This window comes from Passer domesticus, chromosome 1 (genome assembly GCF_036417665.1).
Source record: "Passer domesticus isolate bPasDom1 chromosome 1, bPasDom1.hap1, whole genome shotgun sequence".
Classification (NCBI taxonomy): Eukaryota; Metazoa; Chordata; class Aves; order Passeriformes; family Passeridae; genus Passer; species Passer domesticus.
In genome coordinates this window covers 108,978,366-109,000,329 of record NC_087474.1, presented here as the reverse complement: position 1 = coordinate 109,000,329, position 21,964 = coordinate 108,978,366, and the positions used below count along the sequence as shown (strand labels likewise).

General features: G+C 38.9%; 1 protein-coding gene and 1 long non-coding RNA gene across 6 annotated transcripts in view; one reads left to right on the top strand and one right to left on the bottom strand.

The window, feature by feature from the left end:
* The window catches only part of GNAL (G protein subunit alpha L), a 179,462-nt gene that overhangs the window by 135,372 nt on the left and 22,126 nt on the right, over positions 1 to 21,964 (top strand). The window lies entirely within an intron of this gene.
* Positions 9,715 to 18,022, bottom strand: LOC135308341 (uncharacterized). 2 transcript variants are annotated; one of them, XR_010368809.1, is made up of 5 exons: positions 17,636 to 18,022; positions 17,055 to 17,100; positions 15,214 to 15,620; positions 12,433 to 15,111; positions 9,715 to 10,586 (listed from the first exon to the last, which is right to left on the bottom strand). It is a non-coding gene; the product is annotated as an uncharacterized LOC135308341 (long non-coding RNA). The 2 variants fall into 2 exon arrangements; XR_010368810.1 differs by having other exon boundaries at positions 15,309 to 15,620.

Sequence of the window (21,964 nt, the reverse complement as noted above, 5' to 3'; positions counted from 1 at the left end):
ATCCACACCATATGAAGAGCACAGTGCAGGTGAATGTTGAGAAACTTGAGTAAATGCACAGTTGGATTCTGAGCAATCAAGGTAGCCTGGCTAAAAGACAGTTACAATAAACATAAATATGGATACTGTGATGTTGTCAGAAATACACAGAAGACCACAAAAACTGAAATATAGAAAAAAAATCTTCAAAAAAGGAAAAAATAACAAAAAGTCAATTGTCATGCATTCCATGAATTTCTTTAGAAAGGGAATAATTGAAGGACAGTTCCAAAACATTTAATTCTAAACCTTTCAGCCTGTGGGATGAGCTTAAGACAAATGTCTTTATTCACAAGCAAGACAGGTTTCTTCATCTCAGCCTCATTGTTCCAGAAGATGGGTTTTATCTGCAGTAGTAGGCTAGATGCACAACTACACTTTTTTTTCAGATGAGAAATAGGAAAGGCTTTCCAAGAAAAAAGTCTCAGTTTCACTCTGCGTCTAATAGGATTGTTTCTAGTTTTCTAAATTGTAGTGTGGACCTCAGACCACCGAGACAGGTGCTTCTGTTTTAACCAGTGTGGTGCTGTCCTCTTTGCCTGAAAAAAAGTTACTTACAAAAATGTTTATCAAGAACAGTGCTCTCTAAGCACAACACTCAGTAATTCCCTGTACCTCCATAGAAATCCATGAAAACCTGTGAAAAAGATTATGGGTTCTTCAGAGGACTTACTGGCTTTCCCCAACCCCTAAAAGCTTCAGCATCACTGATATTTTATCAATTTTCTCTCTTAAAATGGAGTCAGAGGTATACCTCACTATCACACTCTTTTGGAGAGATTTCAGCATAAAAGCTGCTTATTTTTCTGGAGATTTTTCACCTTACACATGTGTAGCAGTTATTGCAATATTGGCTGAAAGTCTTCTGAGCAGAATCCAGCATGTTTGGGTGTTTATTTGCATTGCCTTTTTTTATCTGTTTCAGTGCACAGACCTGTGACTTACCTGTGGTCTTGATCTAAATTTTGTGGCTGACATAATTCCCTTTTTTCTCTCCACTTACTAATAACTTCAGATCCATTTCTTTGCTTTACACAGTTTTGTTTGTTCATTGTTTTATTCTTGATAAATTGATAATTTTCTATGATTGGGGCCTCTGGGCAATTGAGATAGAAGATAATGTGTAATTTTTATCACAGTGAAATGTCTTACATCTCTACCTGGTTGTGTATGGTTGGCTTATCTAACTGCAATTCCAAATCCTCCTTTGACCTTTTCTTAAAAATTTCATGCTATTCTATTTTATGTATCAATGTAATCAGACAAAGCATACCAGCAGGGAAAAAAGCAGGGGGAAATGGGCATTGCTTTCAGAACAGATGTTTTCATCTTATTAGTAAATCTGTTCTTCCTTCATCATTCTCAAGTGTAAAGAATCCATCAGAAACTCTCATTGGAGTATGCTGGAAATTCCAAGTTGTTGTTGTATATAAATAATAAAACTATTAACAAATCAAAGATTAGGCTTCATGTGCATTTCTGCTTTTAAGTAGCTTAAAAGTAGGCAGGTAACATACCTATTTCTCAGATGATGACAGAAATAAAGTAACAAGTTGAACCCTGGCTTCAGGATACAAACTTCTAGAAACATAATGCTTTAAAATACTTACTTGTTTGAAGTCCTCTTTGTCAGTAAGAAATTACCTTTTCAATGAAGGAGCATGCCTTCTCCAGTTATATGGCCTCAACAGAAATTTTTAAAGCCTGAACTGCCCAGTTGGATGAAGCACTTGTGTTCATTTCTGGGGAATGTGAGGACTCTTCACTTATTTCTCCCTTGCTAAAAGATAAATAATCAAGTCCTAGTAGTTTCTCAAAATGTAAATAGAAGAGGGCATTGAAATTAGTCTTCTCTTTGTTGTGCACTGGAGACCAGTAAGGAGCACGAAGGAAAGGAAATATATGGAATTACATTGAGTTTCAACATACTTAAAACAGGAAAAGCAATAAAAATGCTTCTCACCAACACTGGAAGGTGTTGAGTGACATGGGCTGTGCCAGGAGACAGCACAGCACAACCAGGGCGACTGTGGCTGTGCACAAGAGGAGCTTCCCTTTATGTGCAGCAGTTTCATTGTCTTTTTATTCCATAATGGGGCCCCAGTTCAGGTTTTGCATTTCTTCCCAGGAGCTGCTCACACGTTTAAGCTCGAGACCTTTCTCAACATGTATCTCCTTCGAGTTAAATGTAATACAGTTGCAGGTATCAGTTCACATCTGTGACTCACTCATCTGCATGCCTTGGCTGGTGCTCTGAGCTAGAAGTGACTTACCAGATGCAGAGTTCTGCAGCAAAGTTCTTTCTGTATATACAGTTGTGTGAGCAATAGTGCATGTGTTACACGCGTGCAGGTAATGCAGAGTGTTTCTCCCCAGAGTGATGACTTCCAGGTCTGCTACCAACTTGAGAAGGTAAGGGAGCTCTGGAAACAAGGTGCTTTCCTTCTCCCCTTTCTTCCCCCTGCACCAAATGGGGCTATGCCTCTTAGTTCCCCATCTTGTCTTCCAGTCCCCTGTGTCACTTCCCCTATACCTAGAGGCACACTTTAGTCTCCAGCCTATAAATATTCCATGGATTATTTGGGGGGAATGCCTTTCAGAAGAGTATGCTGAGATGTGATATAGAGCCAAATCTGCAGCTTTACTGCACTGTGCTGCACTGCCACACTGTAGTCAGATCATGCCAGAGACATTCTGCAGATTCAGAAACAAAGTATGGTGGTCCAGTATTGTGTGTGTTCCTAGAGTATCACAAACAGCAGTGTTTCGCCATTAAAAAAAAAAAAAATCCTTTCGGGTCACTGCATGACTTTCTGTTCTTGTGCAAGATGGAATTAGGAGTAAATTGGCTTTGGTTTCTTGGAATGATTGTGCCCATGTTGCATTGTGTTCTGTTCACAAAACTCAAGGCTGATTTTTGTTCTGCCCATGTAAGTTCTTTGATTATGGTAAGATAAAATGTTACAGAAATTGTTTTTTCACTGATCTCATTTGTTGGTTTTTCAGCAGACTTATTCCTAAGCTCAGTTAGTGAAAGTGTATAGGTGTGGGAATCTTTTGGCTCTTCCATTTGTAATATTCTGTTCTATTTAAAGAATGAGACTAAATTGAAAGCATTCATCCTCTTTTGTTTGTTTGGATTTTTCTTTATCCCCTGCTCACTGTCCTTTGCAAGTTATGGCATGTTGCTTTCTATTTTTCTTTTTGGTAGTTTGAGATACAGTTAGATGCCTTTCTAAGGATGAGTCTGAAACTCTGTGTGTGATACAATGCACAGTGATGTGAATGGCCTGTTGTCAGCACTGGTTAAAGGAGCTGTGACAAATCAGCAGTGGAGATGAAGGGGGAGGAATCAGTTTACAGCTAGGAAAACCACAATGGTAGTTGTACTGGGCAGTCAGTGTTCTCTTGGTGTGTTTTTTATTGCCCAAATGTCAGTGTTTCTCAATTGCTTGCTCATAGGAAAAGGAGTCAAGGGAATTCTCAATGTCCAAATCACAGAACATGTGCTATTGTTTGAATTCTCCTCAATTTGTGAGCTGCTCACAGCAGGCTGTAATCTGGATCATGCTGATTTGTGGTATCTGTTATGCATTACTTCAGTTTCTTATGACTTTTGTCTTCCTTATTTACACAGGAGAAACAAAAGGGCAAAGTAGATCAGGAAGAAGAGCTTTGAAATGAAATCAAGAATGCATTACCTGGTGTGGCCTTGGGTACTTTATACATGTCTTTCAGTTCAGCTATCTGTGAAAATAAAAAGGGTAGTGCCTTTCTTAAGAACTTGTAGAAGCTGCTACCCTGTTTGATATTAAAAGTTACTGTGGAGGAGTCATAGGCTTTTTCAGTACAGTGCAGTCATAGGTATCAGTTTGTCTTTCCAATTGCAGTGAAGTAATTGCTGGTGCCACTCTTTGCCGAGGACATCATTATTCTGTCTAGAAAATATCAATAGAGCTTCAATACTTCCTGGTGTTTGGTGTGGTACAGATACAGGTCTGGTCCTTCTCAATGCTCACTGTACAGCACATCAAATGAACTCTGCTCCATTTCACTACAGCTTGACATGAGAGCAAATTAAAAGTTTATAAAAGCTGGGATGTGAATCCTAATAGTCAGATTTAGTAAAAGTAAAATAAATGCAGCCAGTATCTTCTCATTCCACTTTATAAATTAAATATTTTTAAATTTTGTTTAATATTGCAGATGTTTTCAAGTTTTTAGAAAAACATTTACGTTAGAATTAAGGACAGAAGTAAAGCAGCATAACCATCTTATCTAATCTGTGATGCAGAGATTGTTGCAAGTTCCTCTAAATAGCAGAGTAAAATTTAGAAAGTGATTGGGGAACATTTTTCCCTAACCAGCTCAACTCTCTGACCACCCTGACAAAATACACCATGTTGGAAAGGAATTAGCTCACAGTTTTGTCTTTCATGTGCATAAGGACCAGTGTGTAAAATGTGACCAATTCAAACGTCATTAAGAACTATTTTCCCTATCTATAATAACAGTAAAACTGTGTTCAGTAGTCAGTGTGTTTTCACTGTGTGCCAAATGTAGACAAAGCCTGAGTTGTTCATTGTGAAATGCAGACACCAAAGAGCTTTTAAATGTGGGAAGTCTATGACCAACATTAATGCTTGTAGAACTGTCGGGAACAATGTAGATATTTATGTAGATATTTTCCAGTAATGGCTTTGAGGGTTATTTGCTTTAGACTCTGTAAAACAAACATAATACACCCATCCAAATGTCAGATGCTTCTCTTAATAGAAAGAGTATTTTCCGTGGAGGATGCTAGAGAGGAGCCAGGCTAAATGATAAGAAAGCACCCACATGAGTTTAACTAGGCAAAGAATATTATCTTCAGAAGGTTGCCTGGCAGTTAGTTCAGCCTGCATTTCAGAAGCATCAGTGAAGGCAGTGGGCCAGTACATCCATTGTGTCAGTTAGAAAAGTTCATGCAGGAGCTGTTTGGATTTCCAGTGATCCAGCAGCCTAGTGAGAAAGTGACCATTCTGGGTTCTGAATTGTTACATGCAATAATCTGTCTCTAAAATGAATAACTCTGTGTGATCTGTGGTTATTGCATTTAGAATAGATACACGAAGGCATCTTTTTTTTTTAGAAAATACGGTGCAGCTAGGCAGTGTTTGAATGGAGTGTCCTTCTGTAGGATTGACTGCTAGGATTATAAATGCTATTTAGTTTCCTGCTGATTAAACTATATTATAGCTTCATCTGCCACCTGGCCATTTTAGGCATGCAAAGCAATAGACCTGGGTGGACTGTGCCTTACAGCAAGGCTTGGCCTTCTCCGAGGTTTTATCAGAAGAGGAGTATGAGAAGAGTCACACCCTCAATCAACATGGCTGCATTGACACAGCCATGCATCAATGGCTCTTCCTGAGAGAGTTTTCCAGAAAGGCCTTGGAGAAACATACTCAGTAATCTCCTCCATCCAGAGGCTCTAGAGGGGATGACTTTTTGCATTTTTAGCAGGGGAGCAGCCCCGCTGCAATCTCTCTTCATGCAGCCAGTGCAGCCACTCTGCTGTTTGTCCCATCTACTGCAGACAGTGCAGCATCTTGCAGTTAGAGAAGAATTGCAAAATGTAGTGGGACTTTCTAGAATAATTGAAAAGCCTAACATTAAAGCTCAAACTATTTTCTTTATTTTGTAGTTCTGAAATATCCTTTTCTAAGGATATTTCTTCTATAAAGAAGACTAAGCTGGCTTAGTCTTCTTTACTTTGATTTTGTTAGGTCTGTTGCTTGATCTGACCTTTAAAAAATCTCTCTTGAGTGGCTGTGATTTTTATAGGAGAACTCATTCTGGTATAAGAACAAAAACAGTGTAGGCATTCACTTTTATGTGTAATTCTTCATTGTCTTAAAATAAGTATTTTCTTCTAGTTGCTGTGGTTGGTAGTTGAAAGCTGTTAGAAAAAGGTCTACATGTTTGATTTGTGATGTGATAGAACTTGGAAGGAAAGCAATTACCAACTCTTAACGTAAACTTGTTTTCCAGTGGTGAGGCTTATGCTGTTTTCTTTGTCATGCAGTGAGTAGTCCGAGCATAAATCATGTTTGTATTTAAGGTTCACATTTAAGCAGTTTCCAGAGTTGTCACTGGATTTTCAACCAAACTTGCTATTTTTAATGTGGATTTTCCAGCTGATACTAGGAGGTTGCCTTTGCAGATCTTTGCATGTGTAGTAGTTAGTCCTCCTAAAAGAAAATATTACTGGAAATTCAAATAATTTTGAGAATTATTTCTGAGGGCTAAAAGGTATAGCATAAATGGTAACATATTTGAATTACACACTCTTTCTTTATGGGAAGTGCTGATTGCACATTGCAGAGCTGAACCAGCCAACATTTGTAATTCACAAATATGCCATGTCTTATTTTTAATCTCACAGCATGATACACTACCACTGTGCGTGCTGTACTGACTTGCTTTTATTTTACTGCTTACAATGTGTGAACTTGGAAGGGGACAGAAAGGGAAGTCCTTGGGCCTGCCTTGTGCATTTGCTGCTGCAGCCAGTTTTTTAACCATGTCATAGCTGCTGCCAGATTTTCTGGTTCTGATGAATGATCCTTGTTCCTCTGGAATAGGACCCTGACATTTAGTCTCAAAGTTGGAGTAAAAAATTGCATTCTCTCAGTTGAGAAAACTTCAAATAATTTCAAAAGGTCCTTACACATCTTGGTGCAGGTGATTAAATGGGCCATGGCAATCCTTCAGAATTGCATGCATAGATGAGTTTTGTCTCTGCTTCTTCCATGCTTGAGCCTGAGATAAACCAAGGCATAAAATTGGTCAATAAAGCCTTTTTCTGGCCCCAAAGGATAGAGGTCATTAAACATGTCTCTGTTTCCCTTTTCTTCATCAACCCCAACTCTGCAGCAGATGACCAGATGGCCACAGGGCATGTTTTGTAGCTACAAGATGAATCTCATGGCAAGCAATTTCCTTCCATCAGTTACATCAGACACATGCATAAAAATTTAAATTTATTTCCCAATTTAAAAAAAAAACAAACCCTGAAAACTCTGTTCATGAAAAACACTGCTTTATGTGCCAGATGGGAGAATGTGCTTCTTTTTTTTAGTGCGGGGCAGCCAAAAATGGTTTGTGGTTCTAAAAAAGTTGTAGTGTTTGAGAAAGTACAAATCCAGTCGTATTGAATATAAAAGATCAGGATCACCTTTTTCTTCTGGACTTCATAAGAAATGTGTAGCATTTGGACAATGCCTCCTATCTGACCTGAGATGGTGATGGGTAAGAAGTAACAGGCACCCCTCCAAGCAAAAAATATTGGCATGTGCTGTTAAACCACTTAAAAATAAAATAAGGCAAGACAATTAATAGGATTAGAGAAATGTGGAAGTTTGTAGAGCTGGTGGCAGTGGTTGACCACTTATATCCACCAGCAGACCTTGCTCGCAGGGGAAGTTGGAAGAAAGCTGGCTGTTAGTACAACTTTGTTTGCTCTAAAGGAAAAGGGCCCAACAGAAGGGAGCTTCAGATAGCAGTAGTGTGCATTTTGATCTATATTTTTAGTACAGCTAAGATAACATTTCTAGAAGTGTAGCTAATGTTTAAACTCTCATTTGGGGTTCTTGGTTTGTTTCATTTTGTTCAGGGATTTTTATCAGCACTTCCCATGCATTCTTTCTTTCCTTTCCATGGCTTTTCTAGTTGCTGTTCTGGAGCAGTGCGCTTTTGTTTAAAGGTACTTGTAAAGTTTTTTAAAAATAGCTTTTAATTGACTAGAAACAAAATTAGTTCTATCATTGCTTATCAGTGTGAAGCTGGCTCACTTTTCTTTTCATGGCCTGATGCTTTTGTTTTCATTCATCAGTAAGACAAGAGATGCAACTGACATTGCTGGAAATGTTTCTTACCAGACCTTGGAGGGTGTACATTAGAGATTTTTGTTGGAGGTTTTTCCTGCCCATGTATTTTGTGCAGTGGGAATTTTAGGTAATGCATCTTTCACACTAATTACCTGGAATTAAATTCACAAAGCCAAGGAGTACCATTTAGTTTCTAGCATGTTTTTGAAGGTGCGTCTAAAAGATGTGTCACTGTGGGTAGGCCAGAAAATGGTTTAGAAATGCTTCCTGTGTTACCAACCATTTTACTCCTTAGGATTAGGGGAGGGAAAAGGAAATAAAAAGTGTCATCTAGCCATATTTAAAATGCTGGTATGTTTATCCTGCACATGGTGTTAAAAACTACATTGTCCTAAAAGAACCGAGAATGCCTTTAGAGTTTGGTATTTATGGCCATTTTCTTGCCCTTTATCACAGTCACAGCATATGAGCTGGGAATCTAAGTGAGTAGTCAGCTGAATATACACATGGCTAGGTTATCTCATTTCTAGCTGCCTGCTTTGTTTATCAAGCACTTATGTAACGTTCAGAATTATATTAAGGCAGGGCCGAGCTCTGTATTCACATGCTGTTATCCTGCTGCTGATAGGGGAGATGAGCAGAGCAGGGTGTGAGGGGGTTAAAGGGATGGCTGCCCCTGCTCTCTCTCCTCTCCTAAGCTTAAGACCTCACATCTACACCCCAGCTCTCATTTCTCATTTGCTTTCTAGCAATTGCACTGCAGGGCTGTGGGACTTCATGCTTTGCACTTCCATCAGCAGCACAGAGGCACAGAGCTGAGGCTGCAAAGGCAACAAGTGCCAGACTGTAAACATCGATTTGAATGCTATCAAACTGATTTGGTGTTAGAGATAGACCAGGGATTTTTCAATACTTGTTCATAATTAAGAATGTAAACAGAATTTCATGTTTATATGCCCCAGATTAAAAAAAAAAAAAAAGAAAAAAAAAAGAAAAAAGAAGAGGTTTTTAAAGCTCTGGTTTGAAGTCCTTGAAAATAAAAGAATTCAGTGGCTAGAGTGGAAAGGAAAATAACACTCCTGCAAGCATTAAATCATACAGTTTCCTCGTTTTCTTCCTCTCCCTCTCCATCACACACAGTTGCACATAAAAACTCTGCTGCAGAGTGCTGTTTTTCATTCTTCTCATAGACTATACCCTTCTTCTGAACACATATGCATGTAACGGGTTTTGTTTGTCCTTTCCTCCCCCTGCCATGGCAGGATGTTAAAAAAAGGGTTTGCCAAAGAGTTATTGGAGTTAATAATTGCCTGTTCAATTGAAGACCTTTCTAATGGTAACACAGCACAGTATTTTTTGCATAAATAGGTTGATACAGACTCACTGTGACCATTACTTAGTCATGTAACTCACAAGCAGCTAACTGTAGCCAGCCTAAACTGGTTTCAGCATTCTGTTGGAATTTTTTGGTCAATAACTCATAACCTCTCTTGAGACTTATGAAAATTCCTTTTTAACCGTGGCAGTTGCTAAGTAATGTCTCTACTTGGATAACAGTTTAGACACCAATCCTTAAATTGATAGTTTGCATACAGACTGCTAAATTTATGCAGGGAACCTTTCTGGTCAAAGCCAGATAGTTTATTTGCTGTTTTTTACAAGAGAAAGTCTTGAAATCCCTGGTTTAGCTGCTGATAGCCATCTGAATTTTCCTTAACTTAAGGTTCATATCTAAAATAAAATCTGAATCCCAGTTTCCTTACAGACTTCATTACTCACTCTAAAAACTTTTAAAACAGTCCTTGCTTTTCAATTTTGGAATTTTTATTCATTACTTCAGTGCTTAAAATTTAAACCATTAAAAAACAGCGCATTAGTACAGATACCAGACTTCTGCCATCCCTGCTTCTAATTTGGTTTTCCCTTGAAAATAACTCCAGCTCAGCTGGTGACACTCCTAGACGTGGTACTATGAATGAACATCTGAAAATTTTTGCTTTAGAACATTAAAACCCATTCTTTTCTACAAAGAGATGTAACCACTTGCTTGAACTTACTTTGATTTTGAGTTCTAACATAAACTTGGATTTTTTTCAGAGAAAGCTTTATGTCAGATTGTTTCACACAAAATGTTTCACACAGAGTTGAGTTCTGTGGCAAAGTTTATAAAATCAGCATTTAATATAAGGGCATATTTACATGATGACTTTCATGGCACAGGGAAGTAGTTTGTATAGAACATGTGAAAACTGTTAGTCCAAACAGGAGGTTTGTAATCTTATTAGAAATTTCTGTTCTAAATTCTAGGCATTTTTACATAGCATAGTCCCACTGTCTGAAATTTCTAGTTAAATTATCATTAAAGCACCTTAAACATAAATTGAGCATATTAAGCATTTTCATCTTTCCCCTTAGCCACCATTAACTGCAGGGTAAAATTTTAAATTTTCAGTGATGCCTTTCAGGAGGCTGAGCGAGATGAACAGCACACGCTGTAGAATCGTACGTCGCTCACCCACTAACAGGGGCCTTTTTTCTGTGAGTTTCCATAAATTAGATGTGGAGCCAAAGCAAGCGGAAGCTATTTTTAGTGCAGCAGCAGCAGCACTGCAGAACAGAAGCTGGCGGAGCTTCACGTGTGTCAGGCTGAATCAAAGGGAGTATCCCAGCAATGCACTGTAAACAAAACAAGGGCGCTGTCAAAAAACAAGCTTCAGGTACTGAAAGAGCCCAAATCCAAGCCTCATACAAGAGGCAAATGCACCAGCTCTGTTTCTTAGGAGATTTTCCTATTTTGCAAACATGGGAGCCTAATAAGAATTCCATGTTTCCTGGTATCCCATTGTCTCACTCAATGCAGTCTTTACCATTAGGCATTTTATTTAGACATTTTCTCTTTTATATAGTAATTTTCTATTTTTTATGAAGAGTGTAATCCTTGTCTGAAGACACGTGAGTGTAGCAGAAGCACATGCAGCTGTCTGTAGAGCCACTGCCCAGGGGATATCTTTGCTGTGAAAGCACGGCTTTACAGCTTGGGAGATGTTGTTTTTCAGCAAACAGAAGAGCAAATGTGAGCAAATACTTCACTCTTGCACATTAATTGGATTGATACATTCTTCTATGAGGCTTCCCATTCATAATTGTTTTTTTTATTGTGTGGATTTTTGCATGAAATGCATCTGTCCTCAGAAATTATACATTAACCTGAGTAAATACTCAGTGAACCTTTCAAAGATTAACTTTTACTTAGTTTACTTTGGTTTCCATGTGTCTGCATGCTATCAGAGGCACAAGTAGAAACTAGGTAGTTTCAAGACTGTCTTGTCTGTTACACAGAATCACTTGCAAAGGCCATGCCGTGAAAGCTTATGGTCAGTCTGTAGCATCATCCTATTATTACTCAAGCAGCTGAGACACAACCTTTATAAAGGTTGAGAAAGGTGTTGAAAGGTGAGAAAGGTGTTGAAATTTTTCATTTCACTTGATAGTTAAAAAAAGCCAACAAAAAACAGCTGTCTCCCTTCTTCCTGGAAACCACCTGTTCAGGTGATGCATCCTTTGTTGATCCTGCACGTGCGTGTATTTTAATGAACCTAAGGGCTTGAGTTTGTTGGAGTTTCTTATTTAGGAGCCTGGGAGACGGGAGAGGGATTATTGCCCTTACACAAATAGCTGTGGAAAAGGACTTAGGGAAATGGTTGTCAGCCTAAGGTGAATTATATGATTTCCTTACAATAGCAGCCTATGCAAAACAGGGTCAGATGAGATTAATGTACAATAGGAACATCAAGACAAATTTATATATCAAAGCCAGTCGTGTCACCAATGGCACAACAGATCTCTTGAGTGTGATACATCCTTCTTGTTACCTCCCTGCTGCTCCTGCCTGGGTTTTCCCCCTGGCCTGGGGGAAGAGTCACTCGAGCTGGCATCTGGGTTTGGAAGGAATAGTGATATGGGCTTCTAGACACATCAGATGTGGCATGAGCCCTGTATAGGTGCTGTGAGTCTCCTTGGAATTGTGAGCTTAATAGACTTTGATGTCAAAGAGGAACTGTAGCCCCATCTGACCCACTGGCTGTACATTTTTGTTGATTTTTTATTTTAGGCAAGTTGCAGCCAGGAAAAAAAAAATCAACATACAATGTAATGTTGAGAGTAGGAAAAGTTAAGAAACAAAGAGTAGAAACAGGAAATTGTTAAAGAATGTTTCATGCACTCTAAATTCATTCAATAATGATGGTCTTTTTTCATGGAACATTTTGGTTAACTCAACGCTTGGAGCCAAGCGTTTGTAAACTATTCATTCAGATGTTAATATTTTTATTTTTTTTTTAAGGAAAGTATTTGACTTTTTGGGGCCAGGTTTTCAAGTGCCTGTAGCAAGGGAGCACCCAACTGAACTCAGAATTCACGGTTGCTGCATGAACTGAGAATATGAGTGTACCATACTGCCTTACTGTAAGCTACAATAACAGGATATGGCTGTGAAGATCTCTGAATAAACCCCTGAACTTACTTCTTTTCAGGTCCTTTGCACAGGTACACTGCCTCCTTATTCCAGTACCCATCTCTTCCTCTTTAAAGTGCAAGCTGCAGTGCATTCGCATGCCTCTTTTTGCTATAATGGCTTCTACCACTGTAACTTCTAAACACAAATAAGCTGAAAACATTTTGATTTGAAGTAACTGTAAATCACGGGAAAGTAGTTGGTTGTCAGCTAGAATTTTTGTGGTGTGTTTAGGTCTCAGAAAAACTGAATTTGGAGAGCAGGAGCTAATTGTGATTTGGCCAATACTAGCAAACAATGTTGTGCTTTCTGTAACAAGTAATTTGCTGTTTATTCCCAGCAGATCTGCCACACCGAAGCAGAAGTCAGTAATCACTGACATGTTTGTGGCCAAACGAAGTGGCCTTGCAGTGCTGACACTGCTGAGGAGGGCTGGGAGTTGTGTGCCTTGCAACCACTGCATTTCCTGTCCCAGCCTTGGGAGGAAACCAAGGCAGGCAGCGAGGGTGGGGAATCTCCTGCTCGCTGGATGCCGTGCTGGCCTTTCAGACACACACCTCAGTGTTATCAGGAGTAAGCAAAATAAATAAATCGGTGTGCTTGCGAGGCTGTACGTCACATCCAGCTCAAATTATAGAAATTATAGCTTCTACAGCGCAGCTCGCCACTAAAACACCCATAAAACAGATTTTACTGAATGAAGCATAGAGCAGAGATGGCACACTTAGGAAGTAATTGCACTGAGCTCTTAGTGATGCAAAAAATTGCAAGTTGGAGTAATAGTTGCTGTGAATCTGCTAGCTACAAGGGAACTTAGAACAGATGCTACTTTACTTGGATACTAGGATACAATCTTTCAGTGGGTCACTTATGGCATGTATGTAAACAAAAAATCTATTAAAAGCCATCATATTAACATACGGCAATATAATTGTAAAGGAAGGAGATTTCTTGAAAATTATGCTGGGTTAACATATGAGTGCTTAAATTAACTTTGGCAGATAGAACTGTTTTAATTAGGTAGTGAATTAAATACAACGAGATCAAAGCTGGCAGTATTATATATAGTTGCAAAACCTTTGCAAGGACATAATATTTGTAAACTGCTTGTAAGAGCTGTAATTTTCTTGTTCCACAGTCTCTGGTGAAGAAGCTGCTATACATGAGGCTTGACTTTCCACTGATTTACAAAATTCAGAAGGTTTTTTTTCCGTATTTCTTCTCTTGCCAGCTCTTTTTCAGGCTCTGAATCTTTTGATACAGACTGCAGGTGCAATTGCAGCCCATGTGGACACACCCAGCCTGCCATTAACCTAACCGGTCTGGGCACCTGTGCAGAAAAAAGAAGCTTAAATACAGCCAGGCTTCTAAAATACAAGGCTTGGGTGCTAAAGCCTTGACATAGCAGATATACTACTATCTATAACTGAGCTAGCTAATTTAAATTTCAGTAGATGTCTGCAGTAATTCTCTGTATGCCTGTGGATCACCATGAAGATAATGTCTGAGGTATAATTTTCTAAAATACATAGTTATGTACCTATCCTGTGGGTGTCTTCTTTTTTTTTTCTATAATGTGAGTTTCGTAAGATCTAGTTCAGCATTTCCTCTTCCTTATTCAAATAATCTTTTCTTTGATATTTATCTCTTTTTCTTTCTTCATTTCCACACTTTGCTCCATTATTCTCAACTTTCATAATCTGAAGTAATGATACTGGATTTTAATAATCATGTTTCCTAACACATTGGGAAAACCCTTTTTACTTGTTCTACAAATTTGATATATTTAGGAGCCTCCACACTCTTTGCTGAGCTTCAAAGGTAAATTGCAAAGTGTGCTTGATTTCCTTCTAGGAAAGAAGGTCAGGATGCTGCATTGATTCCACTGGGAGTAGAATAAGCTCAGCATGTTTACCCAGACTGCATGTTTACCCAGACTCATAGAATCATCAAGGCTGGAAGAGACATTTAATATCACCAAGTCCAACCATGAACCCAACACTGTCCCTGTAAAACCCTAAACCACATCACCCAGGGCTGGATCTAGACACCTCTTAAACACCTGCAGGGATGGTGACTCCACCACCTCACTGGGCAACCTATTTCAGTGCCAGACCACTCTAAGAAATCACTTAATCCCTCCAGTATTTGAAACATGGCTAGACACTTGTTTCATAAGCTGGACACAAGGCAGAAAAATGTCTGCCCCTATGAGATTAAACATAAAAAAAACTTTGTTATAAATACCCAACAGAAGGTAGAAATATCCTTGTTTTGTGTAAAATAATTGAGTAAAGCATACAGGTGTTTTTCTGTTGTGGATTGTCTTTTGTTTGAGTCTCTGTGTATTTCCTTAGAAATACTCAGTGATTTCAATAACTTTAAGAAATATCAGCTGACTTGCTTTTAGTTGTTACATTTCTCATTTTTATACATCATGTATAGGAAGAACTACCTTCTGTGTATGCAACATGCAGAAATGGAGCTGGGGAGGTGATATTTTCTGAGTTGTCATCATTGGTACAAATTCATCTGTATCCTCTTTCTAAACAAAATCCTTGCTGTCAGCAAAACATCATGCGAAGGGTCCCCTCCCACAGCGTTGTCATGCTTGTGTCCTACAGCAGAACTGCTCTTGCTGACAGAGGGCCTCCTCCTTGGGGTTAGGTTTGCTTCCCTGGCCTTAACCTTTAAATGACAGATGAATTAAAATTGGAGTTTGTATCAAGCAGCTATCTATCGCTGACAGATTTAACCACTTTAATTAAAAATACACGTATTTTGTGTTACCACAGTGCTGAGTTGATGCTGATGACCAGTGTTATAAGGTAATTCTTGGCAATGCCAGTTCATCTCCCTGATCTCAGAGGTACTTTTGTGCTCACTTGATATTAATTCCTAGGCTGAGATTTGGTCCTTCTTGCACAAATTCAGCAAGTGGAATTGTATGTCACAAAGCAAGACAGGTGGGGGAAAAACCCAGCACTCTCAGTGTGCATCCAGCAGATAGTGCTTCTCTCATCTAGTACTTGGCAAGAGATGTTTTCTGTTCTTGGATCCAACTGAATATCCTTCTCAACAGTCTCAGCTTAAGGTCTCTGAAGAGGATCTTGAATAAATTGTACCCTGAAATACACACCTCGCTCAGTTGTTTTTTCCAAGATGACAAAAAGTTGTTGAGTTACAAAATTAAGACCCTGGAAACAAGCAGAGAAATCCTGGTCATCGGTAGAGAAAGAGTGATATGATCAAGCAACTTTCTTAACTGCTGGAATTTTTCTTTGGATAATGAGTGCAGGTTGCAAGGTGGAAGTAGTGTATTTGGATTCTAACAAGTTCTACAGCAGTGACAGAAAATAGCTAGTGGTGAGAGCTGAGGGCCTTTTTTGAAAGGATTGTGAGAGAAAGCATGAACTTAGAACAATAGCGTTTTAGAATAAGACTGCATAATGTAACTTTGAACTATTTATAACATGCACAGAGATAGTGCAGGTACTTGTGTTTAGTGTAATTATGCTTATGCAATCAGCTTTTTTAGGAAGATAACCATTTGACTAGTTTATTTTTGGAAATGTACTCCAGGGTGCTAAGATGTGTATCTATATATCTGTCTTTATATAATTTTCAGCTTCGGTTCTAAATCTGTTTTCTGTATCTGTCAGGAAATATCCGTCTACCTATAAACTGTATGAGGCTGATTAATGACTGATGGCAGACAAATCTACAAATATCAAGCTTTTGGCATCATAAGTGAAAATGCTTTGCTTTGTAAGGGGGGGAAGGGGAGAAATTAATTTCCTGTTTAATTTCTACAAGAAAAAACCCACAGCCTGACCAGATGGAATTTCTTTTGTACTATAAATAAGCCAACCTTTCTTTCTTTCATGGTTTCAGTTTTGATATATTTCTATCTAAACTGCTCCTTCCACAATTTTCTTTGTCCTGCTGTGTTTAGGGATGCTCCTTCAGATGCTCAGTAGATGATGTGAATAACAGAACAAAGCTCTTCTACACTGATAAAAATGGGTATCAGTAGGTATCTGTAAAACTCTAAACATGCTGTGTGGCTACCTGGGGCAGTCCTGATCACTTGAATGTGTGTTCTGGGGATAGTTAGAATAAAAGACTCCTTGTCTAGATTTGGCACTCATCTAGGTAAATGGGTTTATTAACACTTACAGAAAATATGGACTGCCTAAAAATGTTTGGTTGTGGGTTTGGAAATGCATTTTTTCCCTCAAAAAATGTGTATTTCATGTCATGTCATGATTCACTTTCTCAGTTGGGTGTAGTTTGGCAGTATTATTTTTATTTATTAATGTTAAAACATTGCTTTCTCATTATATCTGTCATTCCATTCCTTTCCTTAACAATTGTAGGTCATGTTTAATGTTAAAACATTGGTCATTTTCATAGAAATTATGATGCCAAAGTAAGAGTAAAACTCTTACTTTGAATCCCTCATGGCACTGAATTTTCAGTGTTTTGCATGGGCATGTCTTTGACTACTGGTGTCTATATGGTATCTATACTAAATTTTAATTGTAGCCAGCTCATTACCACACTTCTGGTGATAATCAGTATAGTTGTGTCTGAAGCTGTAAATACAAAAAAAAGTCTAGTTGACTCACCAATGCTGTGCTCTTGTATTCTACTTCCAGCACCTCTCTCTCCCTTCTGTCACATTTAAAGATAAATACCATAGACATTCAGATTCTCAAAGCAAACAAATTTAACTTAAAAACACTTTATAAAAGGATAGAAGCGGGGTAGGGCTATAAAGAATTGAGCTTCTGTAGCTTAATTCACTTTTCTGGTCTGTTTTTGTTCTTCTGATGTAATTAAGCAGGGCATGGGTGTTGCATGATGTTGTACTCCTTGCCAGAACAGAAAACATTTTAAGGTGAACTGCTGAAGAAAATCAATTACACTGGAAAACAAATCCTGTATGCATAACTAACAAAACCTCCTTAGCACCTATGTGGCTGTTCTTCTCAAGGGCAAGTTGGGGTTAATGATCACAAATTATGGGATTTTTCTAGTTTTCCTAGTTGTCTCTACAGATCAGTGTGGAGGTCTTGCTGTATAAGCAGAGAGTGTCCTGGGCCCCCTCAGCTCATGGGCCAGCCCCTGTTCTGGAGTGGCAATTGATGCTGCCCATGGCAGTCACCAGGGAGACAGCAGGCACTTTCTGGAAAGTGGAAGGACAGACCTTGGCTGTGTCTTTGTTGCAGCATCCCCATAGGATCATCCATGTTATAATGAGGAGAAGTGTTTAAAATACAGTGTGCCATACTAGGAGGTAGAGCTGGAGCCTGCCTTGATCCTGGTGGCTGGATGGAGGTTGCAGAGGAGCCTATCAGTGCTGGTGGTGGAACGTGCACTGGTGGTTCCCTTGGGTCACATGTGGGCAAAACCACTGTTAGGTAGGGTGTTTTTCTTGCATTTAATATATCCTGTGCTAAGCATTGGAAGATATGAGAGAGGGCTAACAATCTGTATCTAAAGCTGCTGGATTTTTGAAAAATTACAGGTTACTCTTAATAGCAAGATAATTACACTTGTGGAGAATGACACAGTTATGATCATTCCCCTGAATAAAAAGCCACCTCTGTACTTTCTAAGTACAGAGGCATGCTGTGATGTCACATAGTGTTGGGCAGTAGTTCTGACTGTGGGGTTTAGAGTTGGACTGCAGTGAGTGAAGAGTGTAGTCTTCATTTGCTTTGAGGGGGAAAACCTTCATTCAGGCTCCAGACATGCAGAATTTTGCACACATTACTGATCTTTTAAGCATGAGTGCTGTCCCATTGAATTCCAAGGTCTTGTTGCATTCAGTAGGATTACTTAGATCCTTAAAACTGTGCTTATGAGTGAGTCTTGGTTGAATCTAAGTTTTTCTTGCACTGAACTTCTTAGTCCTTCTGTATAGCTGAAATAGCTAATCACTCTGACATAGTAAAAAAGTGCAGGGAAGCTCAAAACTGCCATGCAGTCAGAATATCTTGCCATTTGTTGGTGTTTATCTACTTTTTTTCTACAGTTATTAAAATTCCCTCTTACTTGTAGCTTCTGTGAGAAAAATGCTCACCTTGAAAATGGTATCAGTTTTGAGGAAGGTGTTTTTCAGTTTTTCAGTGCACTTTCATTGTGCTCCACATTAATTTTGGTCATCATTTCTTTCCTGCTGGCATGGGCTGTCCATCTCTTCTCTAGAGGAACAGAGCTGGCCCGGGACATCCACAAAGGGTGGTGGTGGAGCCCATCATACAATTTGTCAGTGCTGAGATGGGGACAAACACAAGCACAAGGCGTTAAGAAAGGTTGGAAACATCCCCATTTTCTCACTTCTCTGATTTGGCTTTTGTCCACATTATGTTTTGACACCAAATCTGTTCAGAAGTGCATTGCAGTGCTTGAATTTAGGTCAGAGCAGCCCCAAATCCAACACGTAACCAATAAATGAAGATATATGTACTAAAGATGTGTTGTTGTTTATTACTTACTCATGTCTTGATTTGTTGTAGCATTTTTCAGGTATTAGAAATACTTTTAAAAACATTGAAATTTAGAAACCATAGTCAAAAACATTTCATTTAAATATGAGTATTATTTGTTTTCACTATTTGAATGAGTTGCATTGGGACCTTCTCAAAAAAACAGCTTGCAAAATGAATGAAGTATCAGTGTCTGCTGAGGTAATAAATGGCTTTTTCTTTCAAAATATTAGAGTTATGTTGTAAACCTGTACTTTTTGGATTTACTTAAAATTTTTGTCAAGGCACCCCCGAACAAAGTAATGTCCTACAAAGCAAATTTATTATTTTTCTGAAGGAAGTGCTTTGACATCTAATGCATGATACCCCATTGCAGTACAGATATTTATTAAGAGCAGGAGGTCAGTATTTGTCATGCTGGTGTTAGGACTGGATTATGTGTAATCTAATTATGGAGGTTACTAACAATTTGAAGAGATTATAAGATTGGCAATTATCTGTGTGCTTATTTGATTAAAATAAATGCTTGCAGATTTAGCTGCCACACCTGTGTTCTGGTATTTGGGATCAGAAATCACATTTGATTGGAAGTAGAAGAAACAAACAACTATAAAACTTTGTGGTTTAATTCTGTTTCTGTGATGTTTTCAATACAATGTCTACTCCCTAATTCATTTTCACTGAATTGCAGTAGACTTTATTATTAAAAGCCCTTTTGAAGAAAGGTTTTTGTTAGGGGAGGGAAGGCCATTTTTAAAAATAATATACAGTCAATCTAAAAATTCATTTTTTAGGTACTGGGCAAAGGCAGTTGTTCAGTAGGATATGCCTTCACTCGGGGCTGAGGTTTTGTCTGTAACTTTGCAGTTTAGGTCTGGTATCACTTAATGAAGCTTCCCAGTTTTCTTGTTTGAAAAATGTCCAACTCTGTGTGATTGAGAGTTTCATCTCATTGTGGAGCCAAGATCCCAGAGGATAAAGTCCCAGAGGATAAAGGGTTTTCTTCTTCTTCCTTACACTCCACTTTGGATCCTTCCACCTCCACTTCCTGAGGGCACCCAACTCTCCTGAGCCTGAAGAACTTTTTCATTAGAAGTTTGGTTGAATTCAGACTTCCTGTGAAAGCAGTTCAGATCCTTAGAGGTCATCACAAGAGTCGTTCCCACCCTCAGGATGAGTGCTGGGCACGCTCCTTCTCAGGGCATCCCAGTGTCTGAGCCACAGCGTCATACACATGGTTTGATGAGGAAAAGGAAACCTGTTAGGGAATTTGTTGTTTTAGGCATCCTTGTGTTTCAAGTGACAAAGAAAAAGCAAAAGTATAAAAAAGTTTTCTCCCTGAAAATACAAAACTTGCACCTGCCCTTAGAGCCTGACCGCAGGGTGACTTGCCTATGTATGTAGGTAGCTATAAATCATTGCATAAACACAAGTGATAGTTCCATATTTAGAGAACAAATGATTCCTGGTTTCCATTTCCACAGGTTACATTAAAGCTGGAAATGATATTTTTAATCTTCTCTTTAAAAGAAAAAAAAGAGGGAACAGACAACATTTTGAGATCTGAACTGACGTGTAGCTTTGGGTTTCTGACATTTATGCCTTATTTGTGTATTCCTTTTCAACCTTCTCCAGCTGCTACTGCATAAATCTTCCACGTTTTTTCCACTAACTGTATGGATGGAGAAGACAAATGAGGAAGTTCAGCTTCTTTCTCGGTGCCTGTTTTTAGGAGTTTTAAAAGTAGTCCAGGATTCAAAACTGGCCTCGGTGCATTTTTTTCAATAAGGTAGCTTTTATCAAGTTTTTGCCCTTTCTTGTAGATGTGAGCGTGGTGCAAAGCAATAGCTCCTAGGAAGTGGCAGGGTGCCTTTTCAGCGGTAAAGGCTGAAGCTGTTCTCCTAGTAGCACTATCATGCCCTCAGAAGTAGTGATGTTGGCCATGATCCTGCAAGGAGCTGCAGCTACCAGGCTCCCAGGTGGCTCCCTGCAGATCCTCAGGCTGGCTGGGCCATGCTGCTATGTTGCACAGCAATGTCCAGTGCTGCTCAACCCTCTCCTTCCCAAGTTCTCCCACCTCTGGCCATAGATGGTGGCAGCCAACATCTCCGTGTGGAAGCCTTGCCAGGAGCAGCAAGGATTGTCCATGGTGCCAAATTCTCTGTTAGCTACAAGCCAAGATCCCTTTGCTCCCTTAACTTTTCATAAACCAGACCCAAAAATGACAACTACCTGTTGAGTACAAGGTAGAGAGATTAAAAACAGAAGTGTAACCTAATCTTTAAAGTACCTTGAAGCAGGACATAATCAGGTTGTTGCATAATTATTTTCCTCATTCCTCAAACTCAACTCATTGTATGTTGTTTTAATAGTACCAATGCACAGTGCACTGTAAAAGTCAAGGAAAATTGATGAGAATGTAAAGAAACTTACTGGGAGTGCAGCATTAGGAACACTTTTCAAAGTGCTCTATTAATAGTAAGCAGTTGTTAATGGGACTTCCTCTCAAGCATACAGTTAGCAGGGTTGTAGGGCTAGTTTTTAACACTGAGTTTTATAACCATTGTTTAAATAGCTTATAGCTGTTAAATGGAATTAGGCCAATTATTAGTGAGTTGGATATAGTCACTGCATTCTTCTCCTTCCATTTTTGTAGTAACAATTCCTCTTCTTGCTTTAGCTCCATGCCTTCCTCCAGCTACCCGAGGTAATCACTTAGCCAAGCCGTAGGTGGTGTGACCAGTTGCTTGAATACATTCAGTGATTAAATATATTCTGTTCTAAAATGGGCAGGATAATGGTGATTTAATGAAAACATCTCAGCAGCAGCATTTGTAAAGATACAGAATTTTTTTTATTATTCTAATGGTTATGTCTAGCATTTTTATCTGTACTGTTAGACCTCTGCTTGATGTTATTACTTTCACCTGGTAATTTCTAAGGCAGATGATCATACACAGATATTTACCTGGCACTGTTTCTCATTAATAGCTCTGGAGTGTGTTGTGCATGGGAATAAGAAGGATAACCTGTCTGCTCTAGAC